The sequence below is a fragment of the Primulina huaijiensis genome, chromosome 10 (genome assembly GCF_012295235.1).
Source record: "Primulina huaijiensis isolate GDHJ02 chromosome 10, ASM1229523v2, whole genome shotgun sequence".
In the NCBI taxonomy this organism is placed as follows: Eukaryota; Viridiplantae; Streptophyta; class Magnoliopsida; order Lamiales; family Gesneriaceae; genus Primulina; species Primulina huaijiensis.
The window spans coordinates 14,189,652-14,205,083 of record NC_133315.1 but is presented as its reverse complement, the minus strand read 5'-3'; the positions used below and the strand labels follow the sequence as shown (position 1 = coordinate 14,205,083).

The following is a 15,432-nucleotide window of genomic DNA, read 5'->3' as shown; positions in this document are numbered from 1 at the left end:
CGCGGTCGAGCGTTAAAATAATACTGCTCGAACGCAAACGTTTCTGCATTGAAAAAATATTTCAATCGCAAAGCTCATGCAAGTTACCGGCCGATAGCGAGGTTAGGTGGAAAAAAGTTCCAGTGCACCGCTCGTGACCGAGCTGTAACTTGTAATTTTCCAGCGCACCTCGCGCTCGTCGAGCGCGAGGTGCGCTGGAAGACGCGCCCGAGCGGCAACAAGTTATAATTAAATAGAAGAAATCATCATCATAATTACAATGATACAAATGGCTCCCTATTCCACAATCAGGTGGATTGCGTCTTCTCGTCCCTCTACGCAATCCTACATCTTCAGGATTTTCCTCGTTCGAGTAACCTGGAAAAGTGATAGGTCAAATAACATTCCTTTGTGGTCGAATGTCATGTACAAGATACTGAGGACCAACATTAAGCAAATTTGTAAAACTTTGCATGTTCGACCAAGACGGAGTTTGAAATCCTGCTGACCAAACGAACGAAAGTCAGCAATCCTTGAATCACTGAAAAAACCAGGTTGAGTAGTAGAGGTTCCTACAATATTCAAATCAGTTGCCGGAATAGTAGTAGAGGTTCTTGCAAACCCACTTGGTTGCCTAACCATATCACTTCCCCACCCGAATAATGACTGATGCGAAAAAAGAGAAGGCGTACTGAAATTTTGTTGGACATTTAATTGTCCGGCAAAAGCATTGTACGGGTATGGTTGAAAACCAACGACATTAAATGTAGGTGATATGGTGCGTACAGTTATTCGATTGTACCATTGGAAGTAGTCTTCGTCAGTTTGCATCGATCGCCCGTGTCGCACCCCTTTAGCAACATACCTCAACCTACAATTCCATAAATCAATTGAATTTTGATGATAATCTCTCCAATTGGTGTTTCGATGACCTATTCTCGTTATATTATGCATATCATCATTGTCGACGGCAGACACTGGAATTGATTGTCGTCTTCGGAATTGTCGCATCACCCGATTAGGATGATGCATCTCCACGATGTCAAAGCAAATAAGGGGACAAACACATCGCCAAATTTTGTTGTCGTATGAATCAATAATCGTCTTTACATCTATGTCATTTTTCTGGTAAACGATCCAATTAAACTGTAAAAAATAGAAATGTTCAAATTAAAAATTCATTTAATCAAAACAAAAATAATCTTCATGTAATCACTATTAAATATTAAAATTGTATAATACCTCATTATGATTCATACGATCTAGAGAATCCCTTATAATTCTTACAGCATGTGTTGGCGAATGTGTGTAACTAAATCAAATTTTCCATCTACAATTTAACAAAAACAATTACATATCGAAAAATTATAAGAGATATATTTGACATTACCATAATAATTTTTAAATATTACCGTGCACCATATGGAGAAACTTGAATAATAGCATCTGAATCAATGGGAGGTACAACTAATGTTAAGCCATCTCAGTCTGGGTTAACACATTTAATCCTGCTCCATGCCCATATCTGCTTATAATAATAAAAATAGATCAACAAAAATAACAAAAACATTGTGTTAAATAATCACATTACATTAATTATATCTTCATGATATATAAAGGTCCAGCCTTTGTAGTCTTCTCTATACGTGACGCGTTACACAACTCACGGTATAGAAATGCTAGAACTGCACTACCCCAACTATAAGACTTCACGTTATCAATATCCCGTAGCAGTTGCAAAAATATTAGTCTAGCAGACCCTCCTTGATAATCAGGGAACATTATTCCTCCAATAATCATTAACACTACACAACGGGTATATTTGACATCTACTTCTGAAGTATCGTCATTAACAAGGTTAGACATGCAATGATTGTGTAGTGCAGTCATAGACAAATGACCGCCTTTCAAATGTTTTGATGCAGGCACAAATTCCAACAAATCCAAACAGATGTGTTGTCATTCCTCAACTTTATGTGACACATCTATTCCAGTGACTGCTTCACCATCAATTGTTAGACCCCAAATTATTGAAACATCTTGTAACGTAACTGTTGCTTCACCACATGTAAAATGCGTCGCCAACGTTCAACAAGAGCAGTAATCAAATGATTATCAAAAACTTGGGAGCCACATTCTAAAACTCCATAGAAACCATATGATTTAAATATGCAAGTACACGATTGTGTATATAATTATCAGTGTATAGCTTCCAAATCCAATTGTCTGACCTTTTCACTTTGATAATATCATCAACTGTTAACGAACAAACTGTTGATGACATATGTGTTGCTTGTAAATAGAGGACACATGGATCTTCTGGACCTCGATTGTCTGTGATTATGAACTAAATTTTCGATCTTCTAATCTTTGTTCAACAAAAAGAAACGATCTCAAAAGTTGTTCGTGGCAAAGGAAGAAATTGTAACGATGGAAAAAATTGCAATATATAGCAGGAGCAATGAAAATGGAAGGGTGGGGAAGTAGGGGAGACCGAAAGAGAGGAGTCAGAGATTGGCGGAGGAATAAGATAACGGGTGTGAGAAAATGGGATAGACACGTGGAGGGTCCGTGCTTACGAAGCACGGATGCTCTTCGTTCTATCATCCGTGCTTCTTAAGCATAGACCATGCTCCACGTCGGAGCGTCCGCGCTTTGTCGATTGGTCCGTGCTTCCATGCTCCACATACTCATGGTATTTTTGAAAACTTTTTTTTTAAAATTATTTTTGAGATATATTTTAAAATTTAAATTATTAATAAAAATAACCCATGTATGAACGTGATAAACAATATGTGGAAGTAGATCGAGCATTACCTCCGACCATTGAAAATTTTGAAACTTTTCTGTTTTTCCTGATGTCTTCTAAGCACCATATGATCTCGATAGATGGTGTATTTTGTTTTCTGAGGTGTGTGCTTAGGGACCTCAATCACTATTATTTATAGCCGTTTCTCAGCCGTTTCTCATACCATCAACGAGAAAAGTTGGGAGCATGAATGTCAAAAGAAGAGGCGCATGCCGTCTCAATAGTAAAAAATTTGAGGCTGCATGTGTTGTTCGTCAAAAAATGGTAGGCTTCTTGGCCATCGCCAATTCCTACACGCCACGCCTCTTTTAATATGTGTCATATTTCTTACATACTCTACATATTTGAGCACGACTGATCAATTTGCAAGCATCCTAATAATAACTAAATTTTATATGTTGAAGATCCATTCATTTTAGTGCTATAGCAATAAATATATAGTTGAATTTGCATAGATTTCAGGTTGTTCCTGGTTGTGATATGTCTGGACGGTAGTCTTAAAACACGTTCAAACCTCGAGATTCGAAATCGGGGACGATGTCTATGGAAACATTTTGGACTTCAACGCAAAAGGGGAGCTAAAACAGCTTGGATCCCTGGCACAATTCGTGGTAGAGGCGGAAGACCTGCTAACAAAGAAGCCGAAAAACGTGTCGTTTGAGGAGGCGGTAGAAGCATTCAAGGCTAGTGGTTTCAAAGAATGGTTGTCAGTTTGTATAGATGGTGGGGCTGGTGGAGTTGGGAGTATATATGGCAGTTCGATTGGCAAAGCTTGTTTGGTTTGTGCACCAACTAGTGGTGGAATGGACAAATTCTAACAGTCGGGTAAGGAATGAAATTTCCCAAAGACGGTATTTGGTTGGTGTGATAGGATAATTGAATGATTATTTATTGATAGATGAATTATATAACTTTGTATGTTTAAGCAAGCGATAATGTTGGAAAGAGTTCATTTGGCTGGATTATAAGATATAATATATATTCGACTGAAAAATCAGATATTTTTTCTCGGTCAAGTCTGTCGTATGAGGTATGCCAGTACAATTTACTTGACTACGTAGATTTCATGAAGTAGCGTAGTCCGAGGTTTTCCCAACGTCCACCGAAAAGTAGTGGCTGCGAGTTTTATCGTCGTAAAAGTAACGTGTATCACAGTAAATGTATACTTCAATCATAAAAATGATAAATTATCACACTTTTCAAGGATAATTTCACACAAAATGTAGCGCTACAACGTGGGTTTTTTTTTGGTTTCCAAGGTCGAATAATTTGAGCTAAAAACCAGCCAAACGTTGGATGAGTGAGTGATTATTATCTTATCATGGTTATAAAGCATGAATCTTCAAACCTAGAAATTCAATGACGGTAATTTGTAATCATTTAGAAAATTTGTGTTTGGTCTGCCGGAAAACTTGATATAACCACCTTGTTTACATATTTTCCATGCGATTCGAATTGAAGATATGCTCTGAGTCGTTCTCACTATTTAGGTTACATTTGTATGTTGTCCATAGTTCTAATCGAAAACAAGGCATAATGACTTGATTTTCAACTCCAGAAGCCACACGTTCATCATCGTCGTGATTTAGATCTTTTACATTTGCTATATCCTACAGATCTTGACTTGTGTGAAATATGTAAACCTGTGAATCTTAGGTATGGGCGCGAATGTGTTTTGGGAAAAGTTTCTAAAGTCTGTGATGCATTTTCACTGCAGTAAAACCCACGAATTCTAAACTCGTGATATTATTTTGTAATTTAAAGTTGTACTAGATTATCCAAGATATTTTTTTATTTATCTCATTATTTTATTTAAGATTATCAAATCTATGTAAAGCTGTGTGATAATTAAATCGTGTGTAAAATATCTATGGAACTCAAATTCAAGATGATATTGTCCAAATATTTTGGAACAAATAAATAGGTCAATATCTAAGAAATTAAATAAGAAGATATAAGGTATAAACTAGTGAATTTTGAGGCATAATTTCGAAATTTGGGAAGAAAATACAGAAGAAAGGTATAAGATTTGAGATAATATTGATACATATGGATCAAGATAAAATGGAGATCAAACAAGAGTATAATGCAATCTGAGAAGTTTGAAATTCTCATGAATTTATTTATATATATAATTTTCGAAATTATGTAGATAGGGGAAGTCTACACGATAAAGAAACGCAGGCATGGAAAATTAAAAAGTTTACCTATCAAGATTTCAAGAGAGTCAAGAGTCCTATTTTTGGATAAATTATCAACAAAATTCGAAATTAAATAGGAAAAATTTGAAATTTAAGGGCAAAGATTTATTTGTACTATAAAATAAGAGTGTTAGAACATTTCATGTTCACAATCTTGATTTTAATGTTAACAAAACTTGTTTATTTGTTTCTAATGAGTTTACCTAAGTGCGCAGAAACTGAAACTGATCGGGCATCAAACTGATCAGTTACCAAGCTTAAACTGAAGCTATCAAGACGCAAACTGAAAGTGCCAACTGATTGATCGAACTGAACCAGTTCAACTGATGTATCAAGAGTAGTTCACTGATTGTCCAGTTGATAGGTGGTTCAGCAGAAGACCTTCAGAAGCCCGGCCAGCTGATGAAGTATTCAATTGATGAAGAGCCCAACTGACTAGTTCAACTGAATCAGTGAAATCAGTTCAGCTGACGATTCAACTGATTTCACCTCACCAGTTCAAGTCAAGTTCAACCGACCAGTTCAGAACATCAGAGCGAACCAGTTTGCAGATACGACAAGCTTAATCCAGTTGTGCACAAAGGTACAAAGCTATTGTACGATCATAGTACAATAAGAGACGTTGCAGCATAGCTTAAAGCCAATTGTTCCAGATACCTATTTGGGGGAACAAATTCAAACCACAACGAATACACTCAATGAGTCTCACTGTACGTTCAGCCAAACTCCTATAAATAGAAAACTAAGTTCAGTGAAGAATATATAAAATGATGTGAGAAAAGATAAAATAGGAGAGGGCACGCATATTGCATCTCAGCTTTGAGGAAGAAATCAGCCCAGATTTGAGAGAACACTTCAACGTGTTATCAGCTTATATTAGATGCTTATCTCCCTCAGTATTTGAGAACACCTTCCCGTTGTTTTCAGAGATCAGTTCTCACACACACACACACCACAACTCAAATACAGTTTTGCACAAAGAAATTAAACTTGTGTGTGTATTCTTTGACACATAGACATTAAGCAAGTGTTGGCTGAGAGATGATGCCTTCGGTCTAGACTAATGAGATCAGTTAGGCAGTGGGTAAGTCCTAAGCTGGGTGGGTTATTGTAGTTGATGTAATAGATCTAAGTCTTCCAATGGATCCTACCTGATGTGGTAGAAGGGGTGACGTAGGAGCAGTTGAAGTCTCAAACATCCATAAACATATCTTGTGTACTTTAACTGTTAAACCCTTGTTTTAAACTGATTTGATCAGTTCAGCTATTATGAGTTAAGTTCTGTCCATAACTGAACTGATATAAGCTTTAAAACTGATTTCCCGTATTTCAGTTATTCAGTTGCACGGAATATAAAATATATCAGCTTTTTTAACGAAGGATTACTTCGAGTATTTTCCGCTTGCTTTCTAACCAAACTCGATTTAATTCATCGATGTACACATTCTTAGAACACGAGCTATTGCAGCTCATTGGAAGATTATTGTGTTACGTGGAGGTAGTAACCGAGGGTGCCCCCATCCCCCCCTCCCCCTCCCCCTCTTCACACGAACCAACAAAGAGATATATCAGATGCTGGAAATTAGACTTGGAATTCGAAATTCCAGGCCTAGCCAAATGATTATTTTCGAAAATCCAAGAAGATGGATAAAGAAAGATAAATTATTATAGATTCAAAGTTTTATTATAATACATGATCAAGATAGCAGTCAGCCCATATAAATAGGAGGACCATCCCATTCGAAAATCACACCTGAAAATTTCTCTAGATTTTCAAAATTGCTCCATAGTGCTCTCTAAGAATTTTCAAGATTTTGCCTCCCAGTTCTGCTGAGTGTCGAAGCTCTGTTGCAGTCCAAATCAAAGAAGGATTCGAAAATCCTAGTGAACGAAACCCCCTCCACGTTTTTAGCATCCAGATCTAAGGTAGGTGGGCTTGTTTTAAAAGTATGATTTTCGGTCATGCATTTTCGTTTTTTGAAAATTCGATCGAGTGCAATTTTTCTTCTACACCCCTTCTTGATATGATTATCTTATTTTTATTTTTTGACACTGCGAGAATTCAACTGGATATAGATGAGAATCCTAATCTGAGATATTTTATGGCCCTTATACGGTGGGATTGTAACCGTTATATGGCATCGTCCTCTTAGAGAAGTAAAAATTGGGGACTGATATCAGTAAACTATGGAAAGAGGAATCTCAGTGTCTGAGCCAAGATATGCTTATGTCAATATTGATTATATGAATCATGTTATGCATGCTATGTTTTTATTCTAAAATCATATATATTTGTTATGTATGCGCTCGAACGGCCCTCACTTGCTGAGTGACGACCATATCACTTACCCCTTACTTTTCCTCCTTAGATAAGTCTGAAGAACAAATAGAGAAAGAAGAGCTGGACCAGTTTTGGGGCTGGTGATGGACTAATTTAATTTGGATTTATTATCATGCTAAGTATACTTGTTTTTCGTTGTAAATGCTTCCGTATAGGTTTTTATCATTTCGAGAATTTACGTTGTAAAGACAATTTTACGTTTAATTTTGAGTTATAACTGTTTTTTGGTTTATACTGTATTACGAGGCTTGTTGTTTCGCTTTTGTTGTTGTAAAACAACACCGATATTGACTAATCTCAGTCTCAGTGTGTGACATTTAAGCGGTATCAGAGCCGACAAGTTCATAATCCAGTTAGGGAAAATTATTACAAAAAAAAAAAATTTTCGGTCAGATTTTGAAACAAGGCCAATGCAATCCCCTCCAAGATCAGATTTTGGAACAAGGCCAATGTTAGGCATCCGAAATCGCGTTTTTTCCGTTTTAGAAAATTTTCGTAGAGCCTATATGAAACGTTTGCTATTCTTATTGCTTAAAAAGTACTAGAAATTTTTTTTAATACTATTTCGGCCGAATTACTTTCATACATATATAAAATATTTTTTGCACCATTTTAAAAATAAACCAACCAACTAGTATTTGAAAACCAATTTAAATAGTCAAAACATGAAATCGTCAAATGTTTAATCGTCAAATGTTTTATCAAACCTAAAAAGCAATAAATTTGAAAAGTATATATAGCTCATAATAAACCTCTCAAAAGCATAAATGAATCGTTGTAAAAATATTTAACATAATCATAAACGTAAATCATAAGTGCGGAAAAATAGAAGCGCTGGTCCTCGGGTTATGTGCACCGACAGTCCAGCAAGGTCAACCATCAAGACCTCCATCAATCTCACATGCATCCATCATACCTAGTGAGTCTAAAGACTCAACAAACCGTAATCTTTATAACAAATAATACGTATAAAATCACAAGCAACAGTGAAAATACTTTTACGTAAAAATAACATTTTCATGACATGCATAACATAAACCTCAACTTTTTTCCTTTTCCTCATTCATAACATATCCTTTTATCATGATCATAAATATTTTTTCTTTTTTATTGAATTCAGATCGTTAATTGTGACTTTCCTCATCCTCAAAAATTCGATGGATCCATCTACATGTAACCACAGTACTGGGTGGCGGGGACACCAGCGTCTCACCGGTCAACTAGACCTTGGCCTATCCTCATCGAATGGAAATACTATCGTCGGGCTCCCTCTGGGCCCTTCTCCCATAAATGGGCTCCCTCTGGGACATTTTTCCTCACGATATCCCCATTCTTATCCTCATATCCTCAATAGTCACAATTACTTCACTTCCTTCAACGTTTTACGTTTTCATCACTTTATAAAAAATCATGCATTTAATATCATTTTCTTTTAAAACCAAGCATGCAACATATGTTTTAATTTAATCGTTTCATCATGAATTCCATAAACAATCATAAAATTCCATAAACATTTAAAATAATCATATTAGCATATAAAACAGCATTCATGGCACTGCCATGACGTTTATTAATTTTCGGGTGTAAAATTACCGTTTTACTCCTAGACGTAAAATCTCTCGATTTTGACTTTTTCTTATTTTCATTGTCTTTAACATGTCCCAAATAATTATTTAAGCTTAAATTAAATTTTCCATAACTTTGTTTAGCTTAAATATAAGACTTTTTTTAATTAATCTTTAATTATTCGTTTTAAATGCGTTTTAACCCCGAATAATTTCAAACTTTAAAATAAAATTTCTAAATTTAAAATTTAGACTTTTAATAATTATTTGGCCCTCATGAACCATGACTCAACCCCCCGTGAGCCATGTTTCAACTAATTTCTACAAAAGAAAACCCTAGGTCCCTCGACTAAGCCACCCTCGAACCATCCTCACGATTTCACTGAGTCAAGCTCGAGCCGTCCCGAGCCATCTTCGGTCCACACCTCCCCTGGACCCTCATGAACCCTTTGGACCACTAGGAACCATAAGAATCGAACCACAACTCGAAGCCGAAGCCTTGCAAGCAACAACGCACCCGGCCAAGAACCCTTGTAGGCATAGGACTCTTGTTTCGCGCCTAGGACCCTAGCCATCGACCCAACCCTTGAACCGAGGTTTTCCCAACGTCCCCTGCGCAGCTGTAACCTACGCACATCCCTAGTGCGCTTGCTAGGACTCCTTCCCAGCCCTCTTGGCTCGAGTCCTAGCCTGGCTAGGACTCTTCCCTTGACCCACACAGACCCTGGCTGAGCCCTGGCCCAAGCCGAGATCAAACCAAGTATTTTACTTCCCACAGCCGCCCCTATGATCATCTAGTGCATACTTTCGGTTTCCAGCCTTTGTTTCTTCGTGTGGCAGCATGTTGTGTATATTCTAGGGTCCTAAAACTCGTGGAAAACATCCCCTCCTTGATACCATGTCATGGCAGCCTCCTTCAACCAATAATTTAATAAGTTTTGCACCATAAATCCATGAGTTTTTGACATGTTAGAGCATAAAAACGAAAATAAATCAAGGTCGTCCTCTTTTCAATGCAAAAAAATTTTACACAAGTAATATGATGTGATAGATGTGAAAAAAGAAATGTATAGCGTGCCTTTGCGTTTTAAACGCACGAATATTAAACGGCGATGCGAAGAATGGCGGTGGAGAAAACCCTAGGCTGAAATTTCCTTCAAAACCGTGTTTGATTCCTCTTGAAAATGGCGTTTGTGCGTGTGTCTTCTGATGGGGAGGGTCACGTATGGGTTGTGGGGGAGAGGGGCGTGAGTTACGAGGGTTTGGGGTGGGGTTTTGAATATTAAATACTTAGTTAAGTCACTAATAAGGCTTAGGCCCACTAAGTATGTAAATTAGGCCCATTAGTACTCAATTAAAATATTAAAATAATTTTGTTAAGAAAAGTTTGTGAATTTAATAGTCGAGTTGCCAAAATATTCGTATTTTTGTTGAAAAACCAACAACGATAAAATTTTCGTCCGAGCGTATAAAATCACCTCAAGACCCCTTATTTTCAAAAATATGAAAAAGTATCAATCATATTTTAAATAATTAAAAATATTTTTTTAATAAAAACATTTTACATTTTTCAGCTCTCGGTTCCCGTTCCTCGATCGCAACTCGAATAACCCTTAAAAATACATTTTAGTGCATGTAAGTAGAAAACTACTAAAACGTCATGTAAACATGTCACTTAATCAGTTAAGAAATTAAAATAAATTAAATAACCATTTTTTCATATTCCTTAGATTTGCATACAGTTGAATTACGTCGTCTTAATTTTGGACCTTACAATTCCTCTTCTCTTAAATAAAATTTCATCCTCAAAATTAAAACTTACCGAATAGCGCCGGATAGCGACTCTTCAAGTCCCTCTCGGTTTCCCTAGTAGCTTCCTCTTCCGAGTGATTCAGCAACTTGACCTTGACCATTGGAATGACTTTGTTTCGGAGTCTTCTTTCTTGTCTTGCCAAGATTTGGACATGTCTTTCTTCATAAGTCATATTTGGAGTAAATTGTAGAGGTTCATAATTTAGTACATGTGATGGATTTGATATGTACTTCCGCAGCATCGAAATATGGAACACATTGTGAACTCCAGAAAGCATCGGTGGCAGTGCCACTCTATAAGCTAGTTTCCCAACCCTCTCCAAAATCTCGAACGGACCAATGAATGTTGGACTAAGCTTACCTTTCTTGCCAAATCGCATAACACCTTTCATAGGTGTTATTTTCACAAACGCATGATCTCCCACCGCAAACTCTAAGTCTCTTCGTCTCTTGTCAGCATAACTCTTTTGTCGACTTTGTGCAGTCTTCATTTTCTCACGAATTTTGACTACGAGCTCGGCAGTCTCTTCAATCACATCTGGACCAATGTCTCTTCTTTCACCAACCTCGTTCCAATGAATAGGAGATCTGTAAGGATCGGGAAAGAGTTTAGAGGGGGGTTGAATGAACTCTTTCAAATTTTCTCGTGTACGAGTGTGATTTCAACCGTTTTTAGGCGGTTGAAAATGTCTTCTCAAATGGTTGAGATTGTGAACCACTATTAAGTGCGGAACACGGTTCACAATCTTCAATGCAACTTAAAACACAATATCAGGCTAAAACAATGAATAGAGGCTAGAAAGATAAATGATTGCGGAAACTAAAGTGACATAGGTTTGTTATGGATGTTCGGAGAATGAATATTCCTACGTCACCCCTTCTTCATCCTTAGGAAGGATTCCACTAAAAGATTTCGGCTTTACAAACTTCTTGCAACAGCCCGCTCCAATCAGGACTTATCACACTGCCTGTTTCGGAACTCTTAGTGATCACTTTACACTTCTGGATATTTAAGAACACTTAGTTCACCAGATATCAAAGTTGAATCAAATAACCAAAGGGTTAATGATATGAATAAATAGTTTTGATTGGGTAGCACGTAAATGATCCTTAGATGATCAGATAAATTTCTCTTTTTGTGCGTGCTGATTGAGCGATGGAGTACATGAACTTTTAAGAGCGCTCTGAGATCTTTTTGAATATGCAAGCGAGTTGTAATATTGCAGCTGAGAATCGAGAGCCTTTCTGCCAGCATACTCTTCCGTTAATATACACGATTTCCTTAACGGTCGGAAAGGACATAACAATGTTAACCTGATTCTCTGTACAGACGTGTTGCTGTCGATATGTTGACCATTAAATGATCTTTGATAAACGCATTTAATGTTCCTTTTGCACAGCATCGTTCTGAGTCGCTTTTCTTGAGGAGTTCCTTTTAAGGAAACTGTTTTGGGCAACAGAGCTTTAAGTCTATGCTTGGTCTTCCTCTTTCTGGAAAAAATAATTGAATGTAGATCAATCTTAGAACTGATGTAAGTAGCGTTGACTTCAAGGTGGTGTAATACTTTTAATGTATTAGGCCGATAAGAGAATGTCTTTGAGCAATAAATAGTTCTCTTTAATGATCCGGTTCTGAGATACATTAAGTTTCAAGTTGAATTTGCTATCGGTCTTGAAGTAAGCGGTTGAAACTCCTTTGAGCTTTGAAGCGGTCGAACTGATGCATATCTTATAAACAAACCGCAGCTGATTTCGAGCTGGTTAGTTTTTGTCATACACCAAAATTCTTGGGAATAATAATTTTTCAACAATTTCCCCCTTTTGGTGATGACCTAGCTGTATGGCTTTTACTTTGATCCATTGCTTTTCGCATCATCTCCCATTTCTTTTAATTTATGTAATTTCTTTATAACAGATATTTATGCTTCTTGTATTGCCTTTTGACGCTCTCTTTCCCCCTTTTTGACATCATCATGAACAAGAAATTCCATGATTTCGGCAAGCTGAGCACCTTGAGCATCGAGGCGTTGTTCAAAATTTGTTTGAAGACGGGCTATTTGCCCTGATAGACCAAGGCATAGCTCAAGATGTGCAGAATTATGTTTTGTTTCTTGAGAGAAAAACTTGATTCCATGGTGGAAAGATCATTTCGGAGAGCAGTCTTGAGTGATCGAAAATCTTCCTTGAGATAAAATTGTTTTTGAGTGAGAGCCAAAATGGATTTATCCATGGTGATCAACTGAGTCAAAATCTGTTGTTAACGACTCTCTTCTAGAGCTACTTCTTCTGCATGTTGTTCTTCTTCGGATAAAGACTTGTCTGTGAGCGTAACCAATTGAGAGGAGGAGAGCTTACCAGCAGATTTTGAGTAATCGGGCTCATGAAGTTCAGCGGTAAAGCTCATAATGATTTTATCAATATCATCAGTGGATTCAGAGGTTTTGGTGCCAGTTACAATTTGTTCCTCAGGTTTTGTTGCTGAAAGACTAGATGGATGAGAGTGGACAAGCAGTGAAGACATGATCGGCTCGGTTTCCTGTACTTCCTTGGTAGAGGACAACAGCTGTTCTGAATGAGCTGTTGGATCATTGTTAGTGGGAGAGACCGGTGGAGAGACTGTTTGATCTTGAAAAGTCACAGCTTTATCAAAATCAGATTAAAACTTTTCTGCCTCATCAACCGATAGTTTGATCTGCTGAAAGATCAAGTGGAGGCAGTTGAGTAGACTTTTCCATGGCATAGATCGTAGGAGACTCGGATGGAATATCGGTGGCAATCTGATGACTCTGTGTTTCAGCACTTGGAAATGCTTCAGGCGTGATTTCTTCAGAATGAGGGATAGTAGTTTCTTCATCACCTGATTGAGCTGGCACAGAAAATACTGGTGAAGAAGGTTTAGTGCTTGTACCAGGAGAAAGAGATGAAGTATCCTTTTTGGTAGGAATGGCTTGAAGCTGTGTTGAATCCAGATATTCATTAATTTCCATCAGAGAATCAAATTTGCCCTGTTCTGCAGTGGCTGGAAGGTTGAGATCCTGACGCATTTGAGCGACGCTCATAGCAAGTCCCAAAGCGTCCATCTCAAGTTGAGATATTACTGCAGAATCATCCATGGTAGTAGGACTTACAGGATCAAAAATTTTGACTTTTTAGCTGAATAATGATTCGGAGAGTGCTTTCCTTCATTTGAAGTTCCAGAAAGTCTATTCGACGAAGGGTGGTTTGAATATAAGCCGTTTCTGCCCATTCCAAAATGGACCGTTCAAGCTTAGCGGCTGCTTTTATTTTTCCGGATTTAAGTAGCGAATCAAAATTTACAGCTGTCCGATATTGAACCCATTTATCAAACATCTTGATCTTTTTCTGGACAGCCTCATTTACACGCTCGCTTGCGAGTACTATGGCTGTATTAACTGCATTGTTTTGCGATGGATTTTCAATCATGACCTGTTTGCCTTTATCTGAGGATAGAATGATTGGAATTCCAAAATAAGACGACTGAATTTCTGGTTCTGCAATTTGAATTCCTTTCAGCTTAGTGATTGCGATTGCAATAATTGGGGCAGGAACTAATGGTGCCGAAAGATGCGTGACCAGCTTGATCTTAGCTGGTTGTGCAGTTCTATTTTTCTTAAAGACCTGAGCAACTGGAACGTTATCTGTGGATTCTTCATCAGAGCTGGTCTTTAGAACCAGCTTCCTTTTAGTTTTCTTGGCGGTCGAACCGATTTTTGCTGATTTCTTTTGTTTCACAAACTCTTCCCCGGCTTCCGTCTTGATTGAGACCAACACTTCATCTGTCGGCCGATTCTTTTTTATGAACTTTTCAACCGACACCCAAGTGAAGATTTTAGTTTTGCCAACATCTATCATATCAACCTGTTGAACCCCGGCATCAGTCAGCATATGACATATCTGAACCTCAAAACCTTGCAATTGATTTTCTTTGTTAATCATGGCCACCAATATCTTAAAAATAACGTCAGACTAGTTTACTCCTAATTTGGAGGAGATAGTAGCCATAACAAGAAATTTTTCCAGGGTGATTTTATCATAAGCTCCAGCTTTGGCGAGCAATCCTTTTGCAACGATATCTGCCAGAAGTCTGAATTCAATCCTTAAGTCCCGCTTTTGACAAGTTGGATGAGAGATTGGAGAGTCTGTGTCTGAGAAGGTACTGCGACAGATATCAATATTTCCATTTCGCAGTGTGGAGAAATCAGTCACTCCTTCAGTGGGTAGGCTGAACAATTCAGCAAACATCTTCTGTGTGAACAGAAGTTTTTTGTTTTGGACGGCACATATAATTTCTCCGTTCTTCATGTGTGCTGACTCCAAGAACTCCTTCAGCAGTGTGTCGGAATATTTATAGCTGTAGCCCAGAAATGAGCGAAGCCCAGAGTGTTCTATATCTCGAAACATTGCTTGCATTGATTTGTTGGGCATGGCAAAGATGGTTGCGAAGTTAACCGCGACAGTGTTCTGAGTAATAGAAACATCCATTGTCTTGATTTACTGAGAGAGTTTGAATTCAGCACCTGCAAGTTAGATGAGAGTGCGATCGAGTTGCAAAAACAAAATAAGCTCAGCACGGTTGCTATGTAGAGTATGTATGTGCGGTTCAATTACTCACTAGTCAGTCCACGTGGAGGACTGTTAGTGGAGAGAATTTTTGAAAATTTTTAAAATCTTGGGCGGCGGTAAAATAAGTAATTTTTTAATTTC

At 37.6% G+C, this 15,432-nt stretch overlaps 1 long non-coding RNA gene across 1 annotated transcript; it reads right to left on the bottom strand.

The window, feature by feature from the left end:
• Nucleotides 1-277: 277 nt before the first annotated feature.
• LOC140987029 (uncharacterized) lies at nt 278-2,032 on the bottom strand. Its single transcript, XR_012177034.1, has 3 exons — nt 1,392-2,032; nt 1,222-1,309; nt 278-1,125 (listed from the first exon to the last, which is right to left on the bottom strand). It is a non-coding gene; the product is annotated as an uncharacterized lncRNA (long non-coding RNA).
• Nucleotides 2,033-15,432: the final 13,400 nt, after the last annotated feature.